We start from the raw sequence: 20,557 nt of genomic DNA on the forward strand, positions 1-20,557 counted from the left end.
CCCCCCCACAGAAAGCACTCTGTCAGTCTTTACTTTGTTTCCATGTTGTACCTTGATCCAAATTGGGTGTGATGAGAGAGAAATCATATCCTTAAAGAGAACAGAATTCTCAGAGGTAACCAGATCAAACCATAAGACATCTGGGTTTTTTTTCCAAATTAAAGGGAATAATCCTTGTACTTTGTTCAAACTCCACAGCTCCTTATCTTGATACAGATAGTACTCTCCTTTGCAGACAGCCCAAAATTGTTCCCAATTGTTGCACTGATGCAATGAGCCAGTCCTTCAAGGTTGAACATCACTCCCATGTTGCTGTTAGGGTGTACAGTGTTTTTCTGGTTCTGCTCATCTCACTCAGCATCAGTTCATGCAAATCCCTCCAGGTTTCCCTGAAATCCCATCCCTCCTGGTTTCTAATAGAACAATAGTGTTCCATGACATACATATACCATAGTTTGCTAAGCCATTCCCCAATTGAAGGACATTTACTAGATTTCCAATTCTTTGCCACCACAAACAGGGCTGCTATAAATATTTTTGTACAAGTAATGTTTTTACCCTTTTTCCTCATCTCTTCAGGGTATAGACCCAATAGTGGTATTGCTGGGTCAAAGGGTATGCACATTTTTGTTGCCCTTTGGCCATAGTTCCAAATAGCTCTCCAGAAGGGTTGGATGAGTTCACAGCTCCACCAACAGTGTAATAGTATCCCAGATTTCCCACATCCCTTCCAACAATGATCATTATCCTTCCTGGTCATACTGGCCAATCTGAGAGGTGTGAGGTGGTACCTCAGAGAAGCTTTAATTTGCATTTCTCCAATAATTAATGATTTAGAACATTTTTTCATGTAGCTATGGATTACTTTGATCTCCTCATCTGTAAATTGCCTTTGCATATCCTTTGACCATTTGTCAATTGGGGAATGGCTTTTTGTTTTAAAAATATGTCTCAGTTCTCTGTATATTTTAGAAATGAGTCCTTTGTCAGAATCATTAGTTGTAAAGATTGTTTCCCATTCTACTATATTCCTTTTGATCTTGGTTACATTGGTTTTACCTGTGCAAAAGCTTTTTAATTTAATGTAATCGAAATCATCTAATTGTTTTTTTTATTTAAAGACCTTTATTAACAGATGCTTGTAGTTTGTGCATTTTTGAAAAAATCAGGTGTACTTTTATACAAATTAAAAATGAGGTTCTTAAAAATCTCAATTTGACCGGATATGAAACAATTTACAAACCTCTAAAGGTGTATTGAGAAAACCAGGCTTTTTAAAAAACATGTTTGTCATTGCCCAAAAGAGACTTTTTTAGGTAAAAATAATAAAAACCCCATGCTGCATAGATGATGCAGAGAGTTCTAGTTATCTGGTCAATAGCAAAAAGCAATCACTTAGGTCTTCCATTCCAAATCTTTTGTTCATTTGTTCATTTCTTATTATTGCTGGAATTTCACATACTTTCTTCTTGTATGATGACTAAACCGGATGATGGTAGAGATGGTAAGCTGGCATTTACTCAGCCTCACCCTGCTCTGCCTCCTGAGCGGACGTATTCTCAGCTGGTGGTTCGCCTGCTTTTGTCTCTTTACCATCTTGTTGTTTAGGGTTCTCTGGGCGTCTGCTTTGGTCATTGAAGTTACAGCGGTACCGACGTTGAGGTGGCTGCTGACCCTGGGTCTCATCTCCTTGGTTCTCTTTGTCTTCATTACTTTCCTCTCTAGGCTGTCTTTGACGAGGAGGGCCTCTGTGGAATCGTGGTCTATAACCCCGATACATATTCTGTCTCACTGGTCTTCCTTGTTCTCCTGAACCCTGGTTGTCAGCTCCCTCCATGACTTCTCCCTGCACAGTAGGGTTGGAATACTGTGGACGCCCATAGAGTCTAAGTAGGGACCACATTGTTGGGGCTGGCCTTCTTGAGCGCTCTCTGATCCCTTGTTCTTTTTCCCACTCTCACTATTCTGGTAATTCTGCTGGTAGTTCCGTGGAGGACCCCTACGACATGGATAACGTCTGTAATGGTTAAGTTTGGCTGCATATGGAACACCACCAGGGCCTGTAACATTAGCTGCCTCCGCACTCTTTTCTCCTTCAACAACATCCAACTCCACAGTCTCTCCATCTCCTACACTGCGAAGGTACTTCCTGGGGATATTCTTCTTTATGGCAGTCTGGTGTACAAATGCATCTTCCTTGGTGTCATTCCTGTTGATGAAACCATAGCCGTTTCTTACATTGAACCATTTTACTGTTCCCAAAACCTTCGTTGCTATGACCTTCTTGTCCCCACCGGCGCCGCTGCTCCCGCCCCCGCTGCCGGTGATGCCGGGCTAGGTCTCGGGGGTGCTGAGGGCGCCCCCACCCCGGGCGGCTGCGGGGTCTCGGTCTCGCTGCTCATGGTTGCGGTGATGGTGACTGGGGCCTGTTGCGGCAGCGGCGGCTCCTCCCGGGGTGTGATGGTGACTAGGCCGGCGGCAGCGGTGGGGCTGTTCCCAGGGCTCTCTGGGGTCTGTTCTCCGCTCCCGCTCCCAATCGAACTGATCTAATTGGTTTTTGGTGATATTCTCCAACTCTTCCTTAGTCATAAACTGCTCCCCTTTCCATAGATCTGACAGGTAGACTAGTCCTTGAACTTCTAATTTGCTTATAGTATTGTTTTTTATGTCTATGTCCTAACCATTTGGATCTTATCTTGGTAAAGGGTATGTTCTAATCTAAGTTTCTTCCATACTAACTTCCAATTTTCCCAGCAATTTTTATCAAAGAGGGAGTTTTTATCCCAATGGCCAGACTCTTTGGGTTTATCAAACAGCAGATTACTATAATCCTCTCCTGCTTTTACACCTAGTCTATTCCACTGGTCCACCACTCTATTTCTTAGCAATACCAAACAGTTTTCATGACTGATGCTTTATAATATAATTTCAGATCGGGTAGGGCTAAGCCACCTTCTTTAAAATTTGTGAAATAGAAATATAGTTGTGATAATAAAATAATATCTTTTGCACATTTTTTTCATTAAGCTCCTGGCAATTCTTGACTTTTTATTTCTCCATATGAATTTAATTACAATTTTTTCTAACTTGTTAAAGTAATTTTTTGGAATTTTGATTGATAGGGCACTAAACAGATAGTTTAGTTTTGGTAGAATTGTCATTTTTATATTAGCTCTACCTATCCATGAGCAGTTGATATTTGCCCAGTTATTTAAATCTAATTTAATTTGTATGAGAAGTGTTTTATAATTGTTTTCAAAAAGATTCTGAGTCTATCTTAGCAAATAGACTCCCAAATATTTTATATTGTCTGAGGTTACTTTGAATGGGATTTCTCTTTCTATCTCTTCCTGCTGTTTCTTGCTAGACATATATAGAAAAGTTGAGGATTTATGGATCCCCTCATCTCTTGTAGGAAAAAAAAAATGTTCTTTAAATTCTACTTTAAACTTTGCATTTACACATATTATCTCATTTTTTTTTTTACCAAATCTAGGATATAGATGCTCTTATTTCAATATTACAGATGAGGGGTTCTTCTCCTTTCCTAGATCAATTTCTAGAAACTCAGTATTCTGCAAAATGAAGTTGATTCACATTTCCTTAGTATTGCCTGCCCATGTGGTCCTTACTCTAGATGAGGTGTAAGTAGGGCACTGGAGAACTCCTCCCAGATTCTTATCATTTCCCACTTCATAATCCATTGAAGTGATAGAAAGCAGTTCATTTCCCACTATTCTGGGAAGTATTTGAGAAAATGTAAGAGATGGATGATAAGACAAGAGTAGTTTTAAAATGAAAATTCTGCTGAAATTAATCAATCAATGTCAGGAGAAATGTTAGGGGGAGTGTGAGGTCTCATGAGTGTGTATAGGGTAGGGGGGTATTGGGGAGAGTGGATCTTTCCTAGTCAAAACTGAACGGATATTCACTGTAGCAAAAAGCTTAAACCAAAGAAATAACATGTGAGGGACCTGAAACTAGAAATAGATTTCAAGGCTTAAGGCAGGGCAACAGGTTAAAAAATTGCTGAAGGATTAACTATTTATTAGCTATTTGTTTGACAGATTTTAGGGAAAAGACCCAAAACTTTCACCTTTTTATGATTCATTTTATTTCTGTTTCACTCATCAACCTCTTTTTCACACTAGCTATCCCAAGTGTTTCAGATCTTTCATAACCCTCTTGACAGTACAAATTACTTAAATTACTGACTCCGTATGAGTCCTTTGCAGAAATTATGAGGTTTTATCCTTACTTTACTACATAATAGATGAGCTTTCAAAGGTTAAAAGTTATAACAACATATGATTTACTATACTCCTTTAAAATTTGTGAAATAGAAATATAGTTGTGATAATAAAATAATATTTTATTAATTTAAGTATATATTTAAAATCTATTTTATTATCTCACTATAAATAACTATACAGATTTAAAGTTTGTGAAACACTTTACATAGATTATTTCATTTAAATTTCAAAATAACCTTATGTCATCTAAAGGAGTAATTCTTTCATTTTACAAATGAATGAACATATTGAGTGTTTAAAATGGGATATTAATGTTTTACTAGATGGTTCAGTGTCCAGAACCCTAGATCCAAATTTAGATTCAAATCCAATCTCAGCCAATTTTTTATATTTTATTTTATTTTCTAAGTACATGTTGTGAAAGTTTTTCAATATTCATGTACATGTATATGCACATTTTTAAGTTACAAGATTTCCTTCTCCCTTCCTATCCCCTCCCTTCAGAGGTGAAGAGTCAGGTGAATTTTTATGTTCAGCATTTATGTGAACATTTACATTTAACATGTTTACAGAATTAAGAATAAGGGGAAAAGAAAGATATTAATGAGATTAGAAATAAATAAGAGAAATTTTTAAAAAGTGAATGGAGTGTTCACTCAGATTCTGTAGGGTTTTTTGTTTTATTTTTCTTTCTCTGGATGGCGATAGCATTGGCCATAGCTGGTCTCCTAGGGTTCTCTGAGTTCTCTGAACTGCTGAGAGGACTTTCATCCATCAAGGCTGATCAACTCACAATGTTGTTAATGTGTACAATATAATCTTGGTTCTGCTCCCTTCGTTCAGCATCAGTTCCTGCAATTCATTCCATGCTCCTCTAGAGTCTGACTATTCAATGTTCCTTATAGAACAATAGTATTTCATTACATTAATATACCATAATTAATTTGTTCAGTCACTCCCCAACTGATGAACATCCCCTCAATTTCCAATTGTTTGCCACTACAAAATGAACTACTTTGAATATCTGGAATGTGTGGTACTTTTTACTATTTTTATGATTTTTTTTCTGGATATAGTCCTAAAATTGGAATTGCTGGTCAAAGGATAGGGCTAGTTTTATTGCTCTTTGGGCATTTGTTCTCCTATTGTTCTCCAGAATTGCTGGATCAGTTTACAACTCCACCAACAGTGCATCAATATCCCAATCCTTCCACAATTTTACATCATTTCTTGTTTTCTCTTTTGTCATCTTGGCCAATCTTATATATATATGAGATGGCTCCTCATAGTTGTTTTAATTTGAATTTCCTCTAATCAGTAATGATTTGGAGCATTTTTTCATATTGATTATATATAGCTTTAATTTCTTCATTTGAATACTGTCTATTCATATAGTTTGACCATTTTTCAATTGGGGAATGATTTGTAATCTTATAAATTTGATGTAATTTTCTGTATTTTTTAGAAATGAATCAGAACCCCTACCTGTGAAAATTGTTTTCCAGCTTTCTGTTTTCCTTCTAATCTTTGCAACATTAGTTTTATTAGTGCAAAAGCTTTTTAAGTACTATAGTTAAAATTATCCATTTCGCAATTTATAATGTACTCTATTTCTTGTTTGGTCATAAATTTGTTTCCTATCCACAGATCTGAAAAATAAAGTACTTCTTGGTCTGTTAAATGGTCTACAGTGTCACACTTTATGTTTAAATCCTGTACTAATCTTGTGCTTATTTTTCTTTAGGGTGAGGGTTGTGGGTCTATGCCTAATTTGTACCATGCTATTTTTCAGTTTTCCCAGCAATTTTTGACAAAGAGTAAGTTCTTATCTCAGGAACTAATGTCTTTGGGTTTGTCAAATAGTAGAATACTGTAGTCAGTTACTGCTGTTTCCCTTGAACCTATCCTAATCTACTGATCCAGGTCTCGATTTCTTAATAGGAAGTTTTGATGACTTCTAATTTATTGTATAATTCTATACCTGTAGAGTTAGTTCCCCTTCCTTTATATTCTTTTATCAGTTCCCTTGCTATTCTTGACCTTTTTACTCCAGATAAGTCTTGTTACTATATTTTCCTAGCTGGGTTAAATAGCTATTTGGGTAGAATTGTTAATTTTATTTTATTAGCTCAACCTAACCATGAACAATTAACATTTTCCCAGTAATTTAGATCTGATTTTATTTTGGTGAGAGGTGCATTGTAATTGTGTTCATACAATTTCTGGCTTTACCTTGGGAGGTAGATTCCTAAGTAATCGATGTTCTCTACAGTTACTTTAAATGGAATTTCTCTTTCTATCTCTTTCTCTTGGGCTTTGTTATTCATATATAGCATTGGAATACCCCAAGATAAAATATGAAAAAAAAAAGAGTTGAAAATCTATTGAAGACAAAATCCATCAAATTTGTTTGGGTTCATTTGATCCCTGAGCATTTTACTAAATTCCGGAATATAAAAAGAGACTTTTGCTAAAGGCAAATTATTAATCAACTTCCTTATAAAAAGGTTGGGAATAGATTTTAGAAAGAAATTATTATAAAATAAAGTTATTACAAACCTTAAGCTCTTTGAGGATAAGGGATGAATCTATTTCCATCTGTGCATCCTCACTACCTAGCTCATTTAATAAATATTTGCTGAAAGAAAGTTGAATTTATATGAACTGGAAGAGAAGAGTGAATTCAGTATTTGCATTTATGAGTTAAATTTGTCCTAGGTTATTTTGAAGAAAAGATGTAATATCATATATCTGAATGATTCTTGAAAATTTTGTCATAAGATCATAGAATAATAGATTCAGTGTTTGGACTCTGAGGAGTTTCCTAGGTTTTAGAACTGAGAAAGTAGAGGTCCATAGTGGTAAAAGTATTAGTAAGAGTTTACATAGGTCAAGTTAAAGAGCTACAATTAAGTATTTATAACAATCTATGTTCTGTTTTAAGCAATGGAAATATAAATGGAAGCAGAAAATCAGCTCCTGCTCTCAAGGAGCTTACATTCTATGGGATGAAATACAATTAAGGTGAAAATGAAGAGATTAGTGTGGAGAAAGTCCAGAGTCAGGAATACAGCCTGGAGAGAAATGATGAAATAGCTGGCCTGGGCATTCTCCTTAGAATGGAAGTACTGAGAAGAACCAGTCTCTCAGGTATCTCAAATGTGATAAATCCAGGCATGAAGTGAACTTTAACCAGGAGGTAATTTTTGTGCCTGGAAGGTAAACAAGCTCCAGAGTCAGAAATTCAAATAGTGACAGAGAATTAAGATCTTTTATTATTTGACTTGGTATGATTTAATAATAAATTATTCTGATTCTGATTCTAAAATAAATTTTGTTGTTTGTTTTTCTTTCAAAATATAAAATAGAATCATGATTCACCTTATAGTTGTAGACAGAGCAAAGGAGCTCAGGGCAGAGCCTAGGCAGATGCCAAGGGTGGCCAAGAAGGATGGACATTTTGGAAAGTCAAGGGGTATTGTTTTTATTTTATACTTTCTCTAGCAGTCAAGAAAGGGTTCTTCTTAGGCTATTACAAATTGAAATGGGAGAGAGGATAAGAATGAAATTGAACTCTTCTCTGTCATGAAAATTTGACCTTAGCCCATGAAATTCAAAATATATAATTTAAAGTTTAGTTGATGGCCTCATGATATCCTGATTGTTATCACTGACCTAATAAGAATGGAGTATGTGGGGATAACTTTCTCTTAAGAAAGGAAATGAAAAGGGAGGGTAACCTGAAGTGAGGGGATAAATCTCCATCACAAAATATTGTCAGGGCTTCTTCTCCTGGAACTTCCAGACTGGAGGAAGATTTTAATTTCGAGCTCAATCGATCACAGTTCACCTGTTTTATTACAGAGCTGAACTGCCTCCCCAATTCGTTTGTTGCTGAGCAAGGTCTGTTATGAATTCAGACTTGGCTTATAAAAGCACCATAATAAAAGCCCAGCTTTGATGTCCAATCCCAGCACATAAAATCTCCAAATATGCTGTTACCAAGGTGAGTGGGGGAATGGTTTGGGTTAACATCTAAACAGTTACAAATGTCAGAGGCTTGGAGGGATTGAAACCCAATTGAAAATTCCACTGTAGCCAGGTGTCTGGTTTAAATTTAAAGAAATGAAAATATGGAACATGCTTTATGGAGCTATTCTATGCGAAATTACATCCTTACACATTTACAGCATATTGGACTTCACACTTCTTTTTGAAACTAGTAGGACATTAGTAATTACTATGAAACATCGAGAATATCTTTCTCAGTGGCAATTCTATATTTTCCCACTGCCAACTTCCGCCTGGGGAAAATGAAATTCCAGATACAGGGCACCAACATATGAGTTTAGTTATGTTCCTTCAAAGGCTATGTAACAAAATCACTGCAAAGGAATGCACCAGTAGCTGCTGTGCGGTACACCTAAATAAATGACCACCATCCTTGTTGATTTGCTTACAGCAATGTCCATTTGGGGGACACTTTATCCTGAGTAAAAGGTTTTTTTTGCATAACTAAAAGTAGAAGTGCATGGAATAAGCACCAATAAACCACAACAAGTTCCTCGTGCTCTAAGGCTATCAGTGAGTTCTCAGACATTTATTAATCACTTATTAGATGTCAACCCCTGTGCTAAGTGTTAGATACAAAGTATAGGAAAGCAAAAACAGTTTCTACCCTCAAGGAGTTCACATTCTAATGAGGCAAGTAAACAGAAAGAGGAGGGGAATCTTGAACTGAAAAGACAGGAAAATCAAGAGATAAAGATCTGGAGCATTCCAATTATAGGGCAGAATTAGTGTAAAGACTTAAAAAATAGGAGACATCTTGTCATAGGGCAGGTTGTTATCTCAGCGGATAGAACTCTGGGTCTAGTCAGAAAGACTGGAATTCAATTTGGCTTCAGACTCTCATTAACTCTTTATCTTAGTTTTCTCAGCTGTAAAATGGGAATGATAAAATAAAAGCACCTGCCTCCCAAGGTTGTTGTGAGGATCAAATGAGATACTACTTGTAAAGTATTTAGCATAGTGCCATATCTATACAGGTATTTAATACCTTCGTTTTTTTTTTATTTTCTTTCTTTCCTTTGTATCTTTTCTATAAACTTGATGCATCCTTTTCTCCATACCTCTTCCTCTTTTTTAACTAAATGAATATTTATATTTTTAAATGCCAAAGGAATACTTGTGAATCACGCCAGTAGAAAGAATTGAATGATGCATAACATTGTGGGAAAAGATCAGAGGAGAATATACTATGTTCAAATGATTGATTGCTAGAAGAGCAGAAAAACTTCAGGTGTTAAAAAGTATCATTATGCGGTACAAGTTTGTTACCAGGCTCTGTGCTTTAGAAAAGACTTCCATAAGAATGTCCAGAAAAGGACAGCCTGGATCCTGAGGATCCTTTAAAGACATATTATACTATCATTTAAGGAAATTAGAGTCATTTATTCTAGAGAAGACTTAGTCATTTTATTCTTTTATTCTCCTGCCTACTCCTATTCTTCCAGACTCAAATTTGAAGCACTGTTAGGTAGAAAAGGTAAATTAAGTTTAATAGAGAGCAACTAGGACTAATGATATAAACAGATTTTTGACTCAGTATAAATTAGAAACTGTGCACAACTCAGGTTGTGGGGATAAGGAAAATGGAACAACCTATCTGGATAAGTAGTGAGTTCCCTGTTAATGGAAGCAATCAAGCAGAAATTAGATAACCACTTCTTAGTGATGTTTCTGAGATGATCCATCTGTCAGGATTAGATGGTACTTGAGGTTCCATGAAACTCTATGGTTCTCTGTGCCCTATAATTGTTTGATTTGCTCCCAATAGAAATTTGGAAACAAGAGTTGAAAAGAAATTATGTGGTGTGATTGGATATGAACTTGAAAACAATGTGGTATAATGGAAAGGAAATCACATCAAAGTAACAGATAAGAAAATAGATCAGGGAATACAACATAGGACCTGTACTGAAATCTTGCCTTTATCACTTACTACTTCAATGACTGTGCAGAAAATTGGCCATCAGTTACCTAGAAAGACATGATCTTTTCACTATAATTATACGCAAAAGTTAAGTCAATTTTTAAATAAATTAACTGATGACAAAGCTCTGTCCGACACAAACAAACCCCTATAAATTTTGGAGATTTCCAAGTAAACTGGACCAGGATTGAAGTATCATTACCATCAGAAGTAGTGCTCATAATTGTCTGGTCATAACATTGAGCCACAAAATTCTAAGAACAAGGTTTTTATTAGCTGGGCCATTAAAAATACTTAGATGTTCAAATTGAATAAAATGAAAAACTTTCAAAATATAGATTTATAGAATAAGAGTCATTCCTTATGAACCTGTCTGCAACTAAAGATACAGTAAATCTAAAGAAGATAATAATTCTTGCTAATATGGTTATTCAATTAGAAATGATCACTTTTAGCAGGGGAGTGACATATCATCAGGTCAATTTGAACTACATTCAAACACATGAGGATAAGACAGCAATGATAATAATGGCATTTAAATAATGCTTTAAAGAACTTTACATATAATACATGGCATGAAACTCATAACAGCTTGGTGACTTAGTTACTATATATCTTATTATTTCCATTTTAAGGAAAGGGAAAATTGAGACTGAGGTTAAATGATTTGTTCATGGTCATATAGAAAATATTAAAAGTGAAGAGTGAATTCCTATTTGCTGACTGTTGACTTTTCTTTCTACTACTCTGTCATCATTGCCATTGAAATTTAAATGTAACATCCAATTCTGAGGTTCATTTTGTATTTTTATCTCTTTCATTGGTCACCGTGGTTAAATTTTATCACATGCTCTACAATGTTCTAAAAACCTGTCCCATATAAATCATTATGTCTTTCTTTTTCAATTCATTTGGCCTAGAAAGACTTACAATCCAGTGGCATAGCATCTAAACATCTATAATCACTTTCATGACATGCTGAATCATCAAAGTCGGATTTTTGTGTCTGAAAGTCACAAATGGTGATGTTTATTCTAAAATATTTAGAATCATAGAACTGAAGAGTTGGAAAGGACATCAGAAATCACCTAGTATACTTCACACCCCCTACTCTATGTGAAATAGATCTCGTCTCTACAAAACACAAAAGAAATAATCATCCAACCTCTGCTTGAAAACTTATAATAATGGGAAACATCATTCAACTTCTATAACATTCTGATTCTTTGGAAGCTTTTCTTTAAATTTATGTCTTTGAAGATAACATTCATTCATCCGCTTTTGGACCCAAGAAAAAGAGTATAATTCTTTTTCCATCTAACAGTCCCTCAACTATCTGAAGATAATGCACTCTTCTTTAATAAGTTTTCTGTTCTTCAGGTTCACTATTCCATGTTTCTTCAGTAAATTCTCTTGCAGAATGATTTTCATTCTTCTCCCCCATCTTAGCTATCCTCTAGAAAAAGTCCATAATAACATTATAATATCTGTCTGTCTATTTATCTATTTATGTATCTAGATTTGACCATAATATTCGACTTCTCATGAAAATTCAGTGCTTTCTTTCCCTTAGCCTTTAGGTTAAAATATAACTGATTCTGCCTTTAAAAACACTTTACCATCTGGTTACAGTCTATTTTTTCACACTAAATATGTATTATTCCATCTCATACACTTTAAGATACAGCTGAACTGGACTGATGATTTTCTTCATAATGACATCCCATTTTCCTCCTTGATAACCTTACACTGCTTAATTCCCAGACCTAGAATGATTCTCTCCTCATTTCCTTTTTCTTGGGATGCCTTAAGTTTCTTCAAGTTTCAGTTTAAGGAAAACCTCTTTCAAGAGATCTTTGTTAAGCCTTATTCTTTAGGTAAATTATTAGTGCCTCCCCAACCACTGTGTGCATGTATTCCAATCTATAGATCAATACTATATATATATATATATATATATATATATATATATATATATATATATATATATATATATATATCTCCACTTATTTTTTGATTTGCATCCTTATTTCACACCTCTGTAATAATATAGTAGGTACTTAATAAATGTTTATTATTTATATCATTGATAAAATATGGTTCACATAATTGCATACAATACTATGCGTGGTTTCACTAGAGCAAAATATAAAGGCACTCACCTCATTTTTAGGACTTCATGATTCTAGAAATGCAGTCTATGGTTGCATTAGTATTTTTGATTCCTGAGTCATATTGAGTTTATCATCTTTTAAAATCCTCAGGTCATTTTCATGTGTATGATCAAGGAGACATGTATCCCCCTATTTTGAACATGAAGTACAAGAACATGACTTCACAAACTTCTTAAATTTCATCTTACGACGTTTAGTTCATTGCTCCTGCCCTCGGTGGTCATGATTGGAGGAGGTATCAATCACTGGAAGTACTGCTGAACTTGCAGTACTTAATTTTTATTTATAAAAACTGAGTTTGAATTCTGGCTCAGCTCAGATCTTTTGATCTTGGACAAACCTGATGACCTATTTCTCTGACCTATAATTCTACAATTCTCTGATTTTCTTATGGGCAGAAATTCAGTGTCATTTGATAAAGAACACTTATTGTGGTTTGATAAAAATCCTTACCCTAGCAACTTACTCCCTCTATTTCACCAGATTAAATCACTCAGTGGATAAAATAATATTTTTCCTCTAAATAAAGATGCAGCCCATTTATGAGAAATGATGTAAATGAAATGAGATGCATATCTAGTCTTTAAAAATATTTTTCTGGAATAAAATATTTTCCTCAAAGAAAAATGCAGTCCATTAACCAAAAATAATATACAATAAAATGAGATGCTCTAGATTGTTTTGAAAATATTTTTAGATTATGAAAATTACTATTTTCAGAATTTTAAATCAAAACAATTTTGTTTTTCCCTTTTATTTTTTCCAATTATATGCAAAGATATTTCCACATTTTCTGCCACCCCCCTTCCCATGGCAGTGAGAAATCTGATATAGATTGTACATGTACTATCATGTTTTACATATTTTCATATTAGGCATGTTGTAAAATAGAATTAGAACTAAGGAGAAAAAAGTTCATGAGAGAGAAGGAAACAACATAAAAGAAGTTTTAAAAAGTGAACATAGTAGGTTTGGCTCTACATTTTCCATAACAAGTTTGTCAGGATTGTCCTTGATCACTGAACTGCTGAAGGAAGCTGTATTCATCATAGTTGATCATTAATTACTGTTAATGTGTACATTAGTCTCCTGGTTCTATTTACTTTGCTCATCATCAATTCATGCAGATCTTTCCAGGATTTTCTAAAGTCGTCTGACCACTCAAGATTTTTTTTCAGAAAGTTATGGCATATGAATTCTATGGAGCACTGTTCTGAAAGCATTAACATATAGAAGATTTTAGAAAAGCTTGGAAAGATTTGCATGAACTGATGCTGATGGCATTCCCTTAATTTCCAAATATTTGCTACACAAAAAAAGATCTGCATTAAATCTTTTTGTATATGCGGGCCTTTCCTCCTTTTGCATGATATCTTTTGAATATAGACCTAATATTGTTGTATCAATTTAATGAATGGTTTCATTACCATTTGGTTATAGTACTAAATTGCTCTACATAATGGTAGCCTCAATTTCCAACTCCACCAATAGTGCATTAGTGTTCCAGTTTTCCCACATCCTCTCCAATGTTGATCATTTTCCTTTTTTTTTATCATTTAACCAATCTGATAGGTGTGAGGTGGAACCTCAGAGTTTAATTTGCATTCTCTGATCACTAATAATTTGGAACAGTTTTTTCATATGACTACAGAATGCTTAAATATCTTTACCTGATAACTACCTGTTTATATCCTTTGACCATCTTCAATCAAGGAATGATTTATATTCTTATAAATTTGACTCAATTATTTAAATATTTTAGAGATGAGTCCTTTATCAGAAATATTAGCTGTGAAAAATTTTTTCCCAGTTTTCTGAATAACTTCTAATCTTGTTGCATTGGTTTTATTTGTGCAGAAACTTTTTGTTTTCCTCCATTCTGTCTTCCCCCATTTATTCCCTTATCTCTCCTCACCAGTGTTTTGCTTTTTATGGCTTCTTGCCTCACACTGACCTGCTCCCTGTTCCCCTCTCTTCCCTGTAGGATAGAATAAATTTCTAAACCCAATTGGGAATGTACATTATAGCCTCTTTTAGTCAAATCTATTCAGAATATGATTTACTTGATGTTTATATTTTCCCTGTTTTCCCTCTACTATAACAGATACTTTGTATCTATTTAAGTGGTTCTAATTATCCTCTAATGCTTCTTCTCCCAGTATAATCCTTTGTTAATATCTTAATTGTCTTGTAACCATACTCTGTCAAAGTATACTCCCCTCAACTGTCCTGATGGTAGTACAGTTCTCAAAAACCATAGGATCATCACCTCATAATCGATTTATAAGCACACCCTCTGTGGAGTCTCTCCCTTCTAGCTTCCCAATAGAAATACAATCCTCATAAACTAAAGTACCAATATATCTTGATCAATGTATATTTATATCCTCTGCTTAATTATGTCCTTTCAATTGTTCTAGAAGAAATACAGTTCTCAAGAGTTACAGGTATTGTCTTCTCATTTAGTTTTTTTTTCTTCCATTTACATATATATATATATGTATATATATATATATATATATATAAAATCTTGAGTCTTGAATATCAAATTTTTCTGTTCACTTCTGATCTTTTTTATCAGCTAAGTTTGAAAGATCTCTATTCCATTGAAAATTCATCTTTTACTCTGAAAGAATATCTGAATTTTGCAGAGTACTTGATTCCTTGTTGTAAACCAAGGTTCTTTGCCCTCCAAATATCTCTGATCCTTTAATAGTGATATGTCCTGACTGTAGCATCCTGGTATATTTACATTGCTTCTTTTTGGTCAGCTTGTACTTTTTTCTCCTTTAGCTGAGAATTCGGAAATTTGGTTAAAATATAACTTGGAGTTTTTATTTTGTATCTCTTGATTATAGTGATTGATGTATTCTTTCAAAGACTATTCTACTTTCTTGCCTGGGATATTAGGGCAGTTTTCCATGATAATTTCCTGCATGGCATTGTCCAGTTTCTTTTTCTGATCTTGAGTTTCACGTAGAACAATAATTTAGAAATTATCTCTTTTGGATATGTTTCCAAAATCAGTCATTTATTTTACATTTTCTTCTATTTTGTTAGACTTTTGGTTTAGTTTGATGGAATCTTAGAGTCTCAAAATGTTATTAGTTTCCATTTGTCCAATTCTAAATTTTAGGGTTTGTTTTTTTAAATTAGCTTTTGTGTTTCCTTTTCCAGTTGGTTAATTTTACTTTTAAAGGAATTGGTTTCTTTTTTTTCCATTTGGCCAATTTTACTTTTAAAGGTATTGTTTTCTTCAATCAGTTTTACAATAAATTTCCTCTCTTTTTTATTTTATAAAATTCTTTTTGAGCTCTTCCAAGAGAACTTTTTTGATTTGAAACCAATTCAAAAACCCCTTTGAGGTATCACATGTAGGCATTTTTGTTACTGCTTTCTTCGGAGATGGTATTTTTATCACCCCTATCAGAATATGAGCTTTTTATGGTAAGAGTTTTTAGTTGGTTTTGATAATTGAGTTCTGTGCCTAGGGCAAAGGGGATATAGTCCCAAGCATTTTGTGCTGGAGCTGGGGGTCTGGTTCATGGCTTACTGCTTGCCTATGGCAATATCTATGATATTTCAGGTTCCAGCAGTTTGTTCCCTGAATTTGAATAACCCAATTCAGTCCTGCCTGTTGCACCAATATTCCTGAGCAGGAACCTTGTCTTCTAAATTGGGGTTGGGACACTTACTACTGATTTGCTACATTGCTGGATTGCTTAGCCCAGACTGAGCTGTGCTGTGGCTATTCCAATTCCATTGGATTTCTAACTCTCCCACTTAATGTTGAAAGATATTTCTCTTTTACCCATAAAAGACAGACCTTTATTGAACTTCCTCTATAATCTCTTGAGGTTGAAAACTTGTTTCATTCTATTTTTTTTTTGAGTTCTGTTGCTTTAAGGTTTGTTTAGAGACTTCATTTAAAGATGTTTTGGGAAAAGCTTCCTAGCTTCACACCACCATTTAACAACAATTTTGTTTCAAGAGGAATAATTACGATTGTAAATGTACTGAACTATTTGAATCAGTATAATTTCATCCTATTCCACATATGTCCTTAGCCTACATGTGTAGGCAGTAGTCAAGAGGAAAAATGTAATGTTTTATAAAGATTAAGAAGCAAAAGAAATAGAGAAATGTTTAGAGAGATGAGTGGAAATATTAATAAGATAAATTAATACTTTTTCTTTAATTTTGTAATATATTAAGATTTTTTGCAAGGCAATGGGGATAAGTGACAACCAAAGTCACACAGCTAGGTAATTATTAAGTGTCTGAGGTTAGATTTAGAACTCACATCCTCCTGACTCCAGGGCCAGTGTGCTATCTACTGCATCACCTAGCTTCCCCTGTACATTTAGAATTTTGAAGCTAGGAAAGGTTATTTTTTTAGATTAGGAAACTGATACAAACAGAGAATAAAGGGACTATGCAAACTTAGAGAACATTTGTAAATCCAGAACAATAAAAATCAAATGAAGAATCTAACTGACCCAATAGGAAATTTTGCAAAGTCTCCAGTATAGTAATCTGGTGATAGAAACATGATGAAAGTTGATTGTTCTCCTTTATGTCAACTTCTTTCCTAAATCTTTCCTAAGTCTTCCAGGAACCTGAAGAGAATCTGGAAGCACATTTCCTCTTGTGAAGCTGGAGGCCTGATGACCAGGTCCTCCTCTTTCTCAAGGTCTAATCAACTCTTCCCCTCAAACTGACCCAGAATATTGAGTAATCCATCTCCACCAGTGAGGAAAATCTTATGCAAATGAACTTTAAATCACCTATTTCATCTTTAAATCTTTTAATTAGTTACATTCTATAAGAAATACATAAAGTGATGAGTAGCACCCCAAACCTTAGACTGATGAGAGTTAAGAAGGATGGAAAAAGTGATTAAGTAAATTCTTCTGAACTGGTGAGAGGAACATTGAGAGAGATAAAAGAAGTACTCAGGTTTTATGTTTAGATAAGTTTTCCTTGAATTAAATTCCAAGCTAGCAGAAGCCATAACAGCCTTAGAGTCTCTAATATTTGGCAAACTTTATAATTGTAACAGACCTTAGTCACTTCATTACCTAGGTATCTTCAGGCAAAAATGGCACCAGCTTCTTCCCCCCCACACCCACATACCAACTGATTTTTCAGTTTGTTTCCTTATTAATATCTTAATATCTCTGGATTCATAATTAAAATATATAAAATATGATCTCAATATCTTTGTAGTATGGAAAATTATTATTAATCACAAATGGTCTCTTAAGCTCTACCTTTACTACACCTGAAATGGGAAAGATCTTTTGTATTGTATTTTGGCTTTCCCTCTTTTGATTATATTTTGTGTCTTCATGTTCAGACAAACTTATGGCATAGATATATTGTTTTTAATAGCAGTTTCAAATATTGTAGAATTTTGATACAGGAAATAAAACTTCCATATACTGGATGCTTTGTAGTTGAGAAGAAAAAAAATAGTCTTTTTTTTTTTTGCCCTTCATTGCATAAATCCTCCCCCCCACACACACACTTCAAAAGAACAATAGAAACTATGAAGTCAGTGAAATAAGGGATAACTCATCTACTACAAGAATGATTGTGGAAGAGGAAAATGTTATGGATCAGGTAAAACTCACCAGCCCACAAAGGGTGGTGACTCTGCCAATTCTTCCTTCCTTCCTTTGTCTCCTGCTCCCTGCATTGGTTCTATGCTCTTCTTGCATGTCTGAGCAGTACTTCAGATATGGTCTTCTCTTCATATTCACCATCTTCAGTTTTCCTTTGCCCATGTGTGGCCAAAATGGATACCAATAGACATTATGAATCCTAAAAGCAGTGCTCTTCTTTCCTTTCTCTAACTTTTTATTTCTTTGCAGAAGTTCCTTCAAGGTCAAAAACCATGGGCACTTAGATCTAGGTAATGCTTGCCGGCCTTCCAGAGGATATGGGCCAGTAACTCTACAGGAGAGTCAATCATTCAGGATTCTTTAATAGATAAGAGAGATCATGATCTATACTGAGTTGAGGAGTGATTGAAAGGAAATGTTGTTTTTTTAAAAGAAAGTCTAGTCTAGCATCAGTTTTCAGGGCAGACTAGAAGGTCAAGGGCAAGAGGCAGGGATTCCATTTAGGAAACCTCAATAGTGCTTTTGTTTTTGGTTTGTTTGTTTGCTTGCAAGACAATGGGGTTAAGTGACTTGTCCAAGTCACACAGCTAGGTGTTTATTAAGTGTCTGAGGCCACATTTGAATTTATATTCTCTCAACTCCAGGGCCAGTGCTTTATCCACTGTGCCAACCAGCTTCCCCTACAATAGTGTTTTGCTCTGCATACTGGGGCTAGGCTAAACTTTATTTAAGAATAGAATTCTAAATGAATATACACAGTGTAATAACTTGGAAATCATAATATTTCTTGGAGTCTAAAATAGTATTTATCAGAAATCGGATTCAAATTTAGATTATAAGGCACCATTAGTATACCCTGAATACTAATCTGCTTTACTTTTAATTTGGTATATCTATAGCTTAGAAATTAATTTTAGTTTTGCCTTCATAACTAGATTTTCAGTTCTTCAAAGTCAGACAAAGTTAGACTTCTACAAAGCTACCAGTGAGTCTCATATAGTTAACTAAGATTTCTTTTTTTAAAAAGTATTTATTTATTTTCATCTAAATACACACATGTATGTTTTCAAGTTACAAAATTTGCTTCCACCCTCCCTTCTCCCACATGAAGAACAGTCAGGTTAGCATTGTACATATATATATTTTTGATAAACATGTTTGTAGATTTAGCTATTTTTGGCATGAGAAATTAGAATTAAGGGAGATACATAAGAGATAAGTTTTATAAAGTATTCATCAAATTCTGAAGGGTTGTTTTGTGTGTTTGTTTTGTGTGTGTGTGTGTGTGTGTGTGTGTGTGTGTGTGTGTGTTTTATTTTGTTGTTTTTCTTCCTCTGGATGGGGATAGCATTGTCCATAGCTGGTCTAATACAGTCATCCCAGCTCTCTTAACTGCTAAGATGAGCTGCTTCCCATCAAGGTTGTTTGTCTCACAATGTTGTTGTTAACGTAAACATTGTTCTCTTGCTTCTTACTCACTTCTCTCAGCATCAGATCCTGTAAGTCATTCCATGCTTCTCTAGAGTTTGACCATTTATTATTTCTTATAGAGCAATAATATTCCATAGTATTCATGTGCCATAACTTGTTTAGTCATTCCCCAATTGATGGGCATCCCTTCAATTTCCAATTCTTTGCCATTACAAAGAAGATTTCAATAAATACCTGACTATAGATCAATGTATCCCTAATACATGGATCAAACTCGTGTTCACCTTGCCACAGGAAGATATTCTTAAAATGACATTTTCCTAACTCTAATTTTTTTGTGAAACAGGAATTAGTTCTCCTAAAAGATATCAGTGCTGTACCTGGTATGCGATAAGCACACTCTTCCTCAGTGCAACTTCCTAGTCACCTAAAGCATATAAAATCCTTCCCATTTGGGATTAGGGTCTCTTGAACATAGTGGATTTATGAATTAAAGTCATAAGGACTATTCTTATCACTTTCACTTAAATTTTGAGTCATTGAAGAAAGATTATCTTTGCAGTTATTCTTAGTCAGGAAAGAGTTAAGAATTCAGGAATGTGAAAGTACCATTGGAATGATATATCTTTGCTCATTTTTCATGACAGCTTTGCCTATTATTTATGGGAATTGGGAAATGGTGGCATTCTATAAGGTCACCTGTGAAACATCTGGCATCTGTTTCAAAAAATAGTTCATCAAAGGGGTTATAATTTATCTACCTACTTTTAGCATAGGTCAGAAAACATTTGCTTGTCAATATGCTAGGCAGATTTATGAAATTCTATGGGTGGAAAAAAGGAATGAAGAACAATAGGTCATATGGGAAAGAGAGCAAAAAAACCAAATGTCACTAGGCATCATCAGAAGTAGTAAGAAGGACTTGTCATAGTGAGTTATTTTTTTTCTTTTCAGTAAACCACAGTCATCAGATTTGAATTCCATGGTAATCATATTTTCCTTCCTGTTATTTCCCATTAATTATTATAACACATTGAATCAAGACTCATTCAACATTCTCTGCTCCCCTAGGAAAAA

At 34.5% G+C, this 20,557-nt stretch overlaps 1 pseudogene; it reads right to left on the reverse strand.

The window, feature by feature from the left end:
• Positions 1-1,516: 1,516 nt before the first annotated feature.
• LOC141489997 (Y-box-binding protein 1-like) lies at positions 1,517-2,524 on the reverse strand (annotated as a pseudogene).
• Positions 2,525-20,557: the final 18,033 nt, after the last annotated feature.

This window comes from Macrotis lagotis, chromosome 5 (assembly GCF_037893015.1).
Source record: "Macrotis lagotis isolate mMagLag1 chromosome 5, bilby.v1.9.chrom.fasta, whole genome shotgun sequence".
Classification (NCBI taxonomy): Eukaryota; Metazoa; Chordata; class Mammalia; order Peramelemorphia; family Peramelidae; genus Macrotis; species Macrotis lagotis.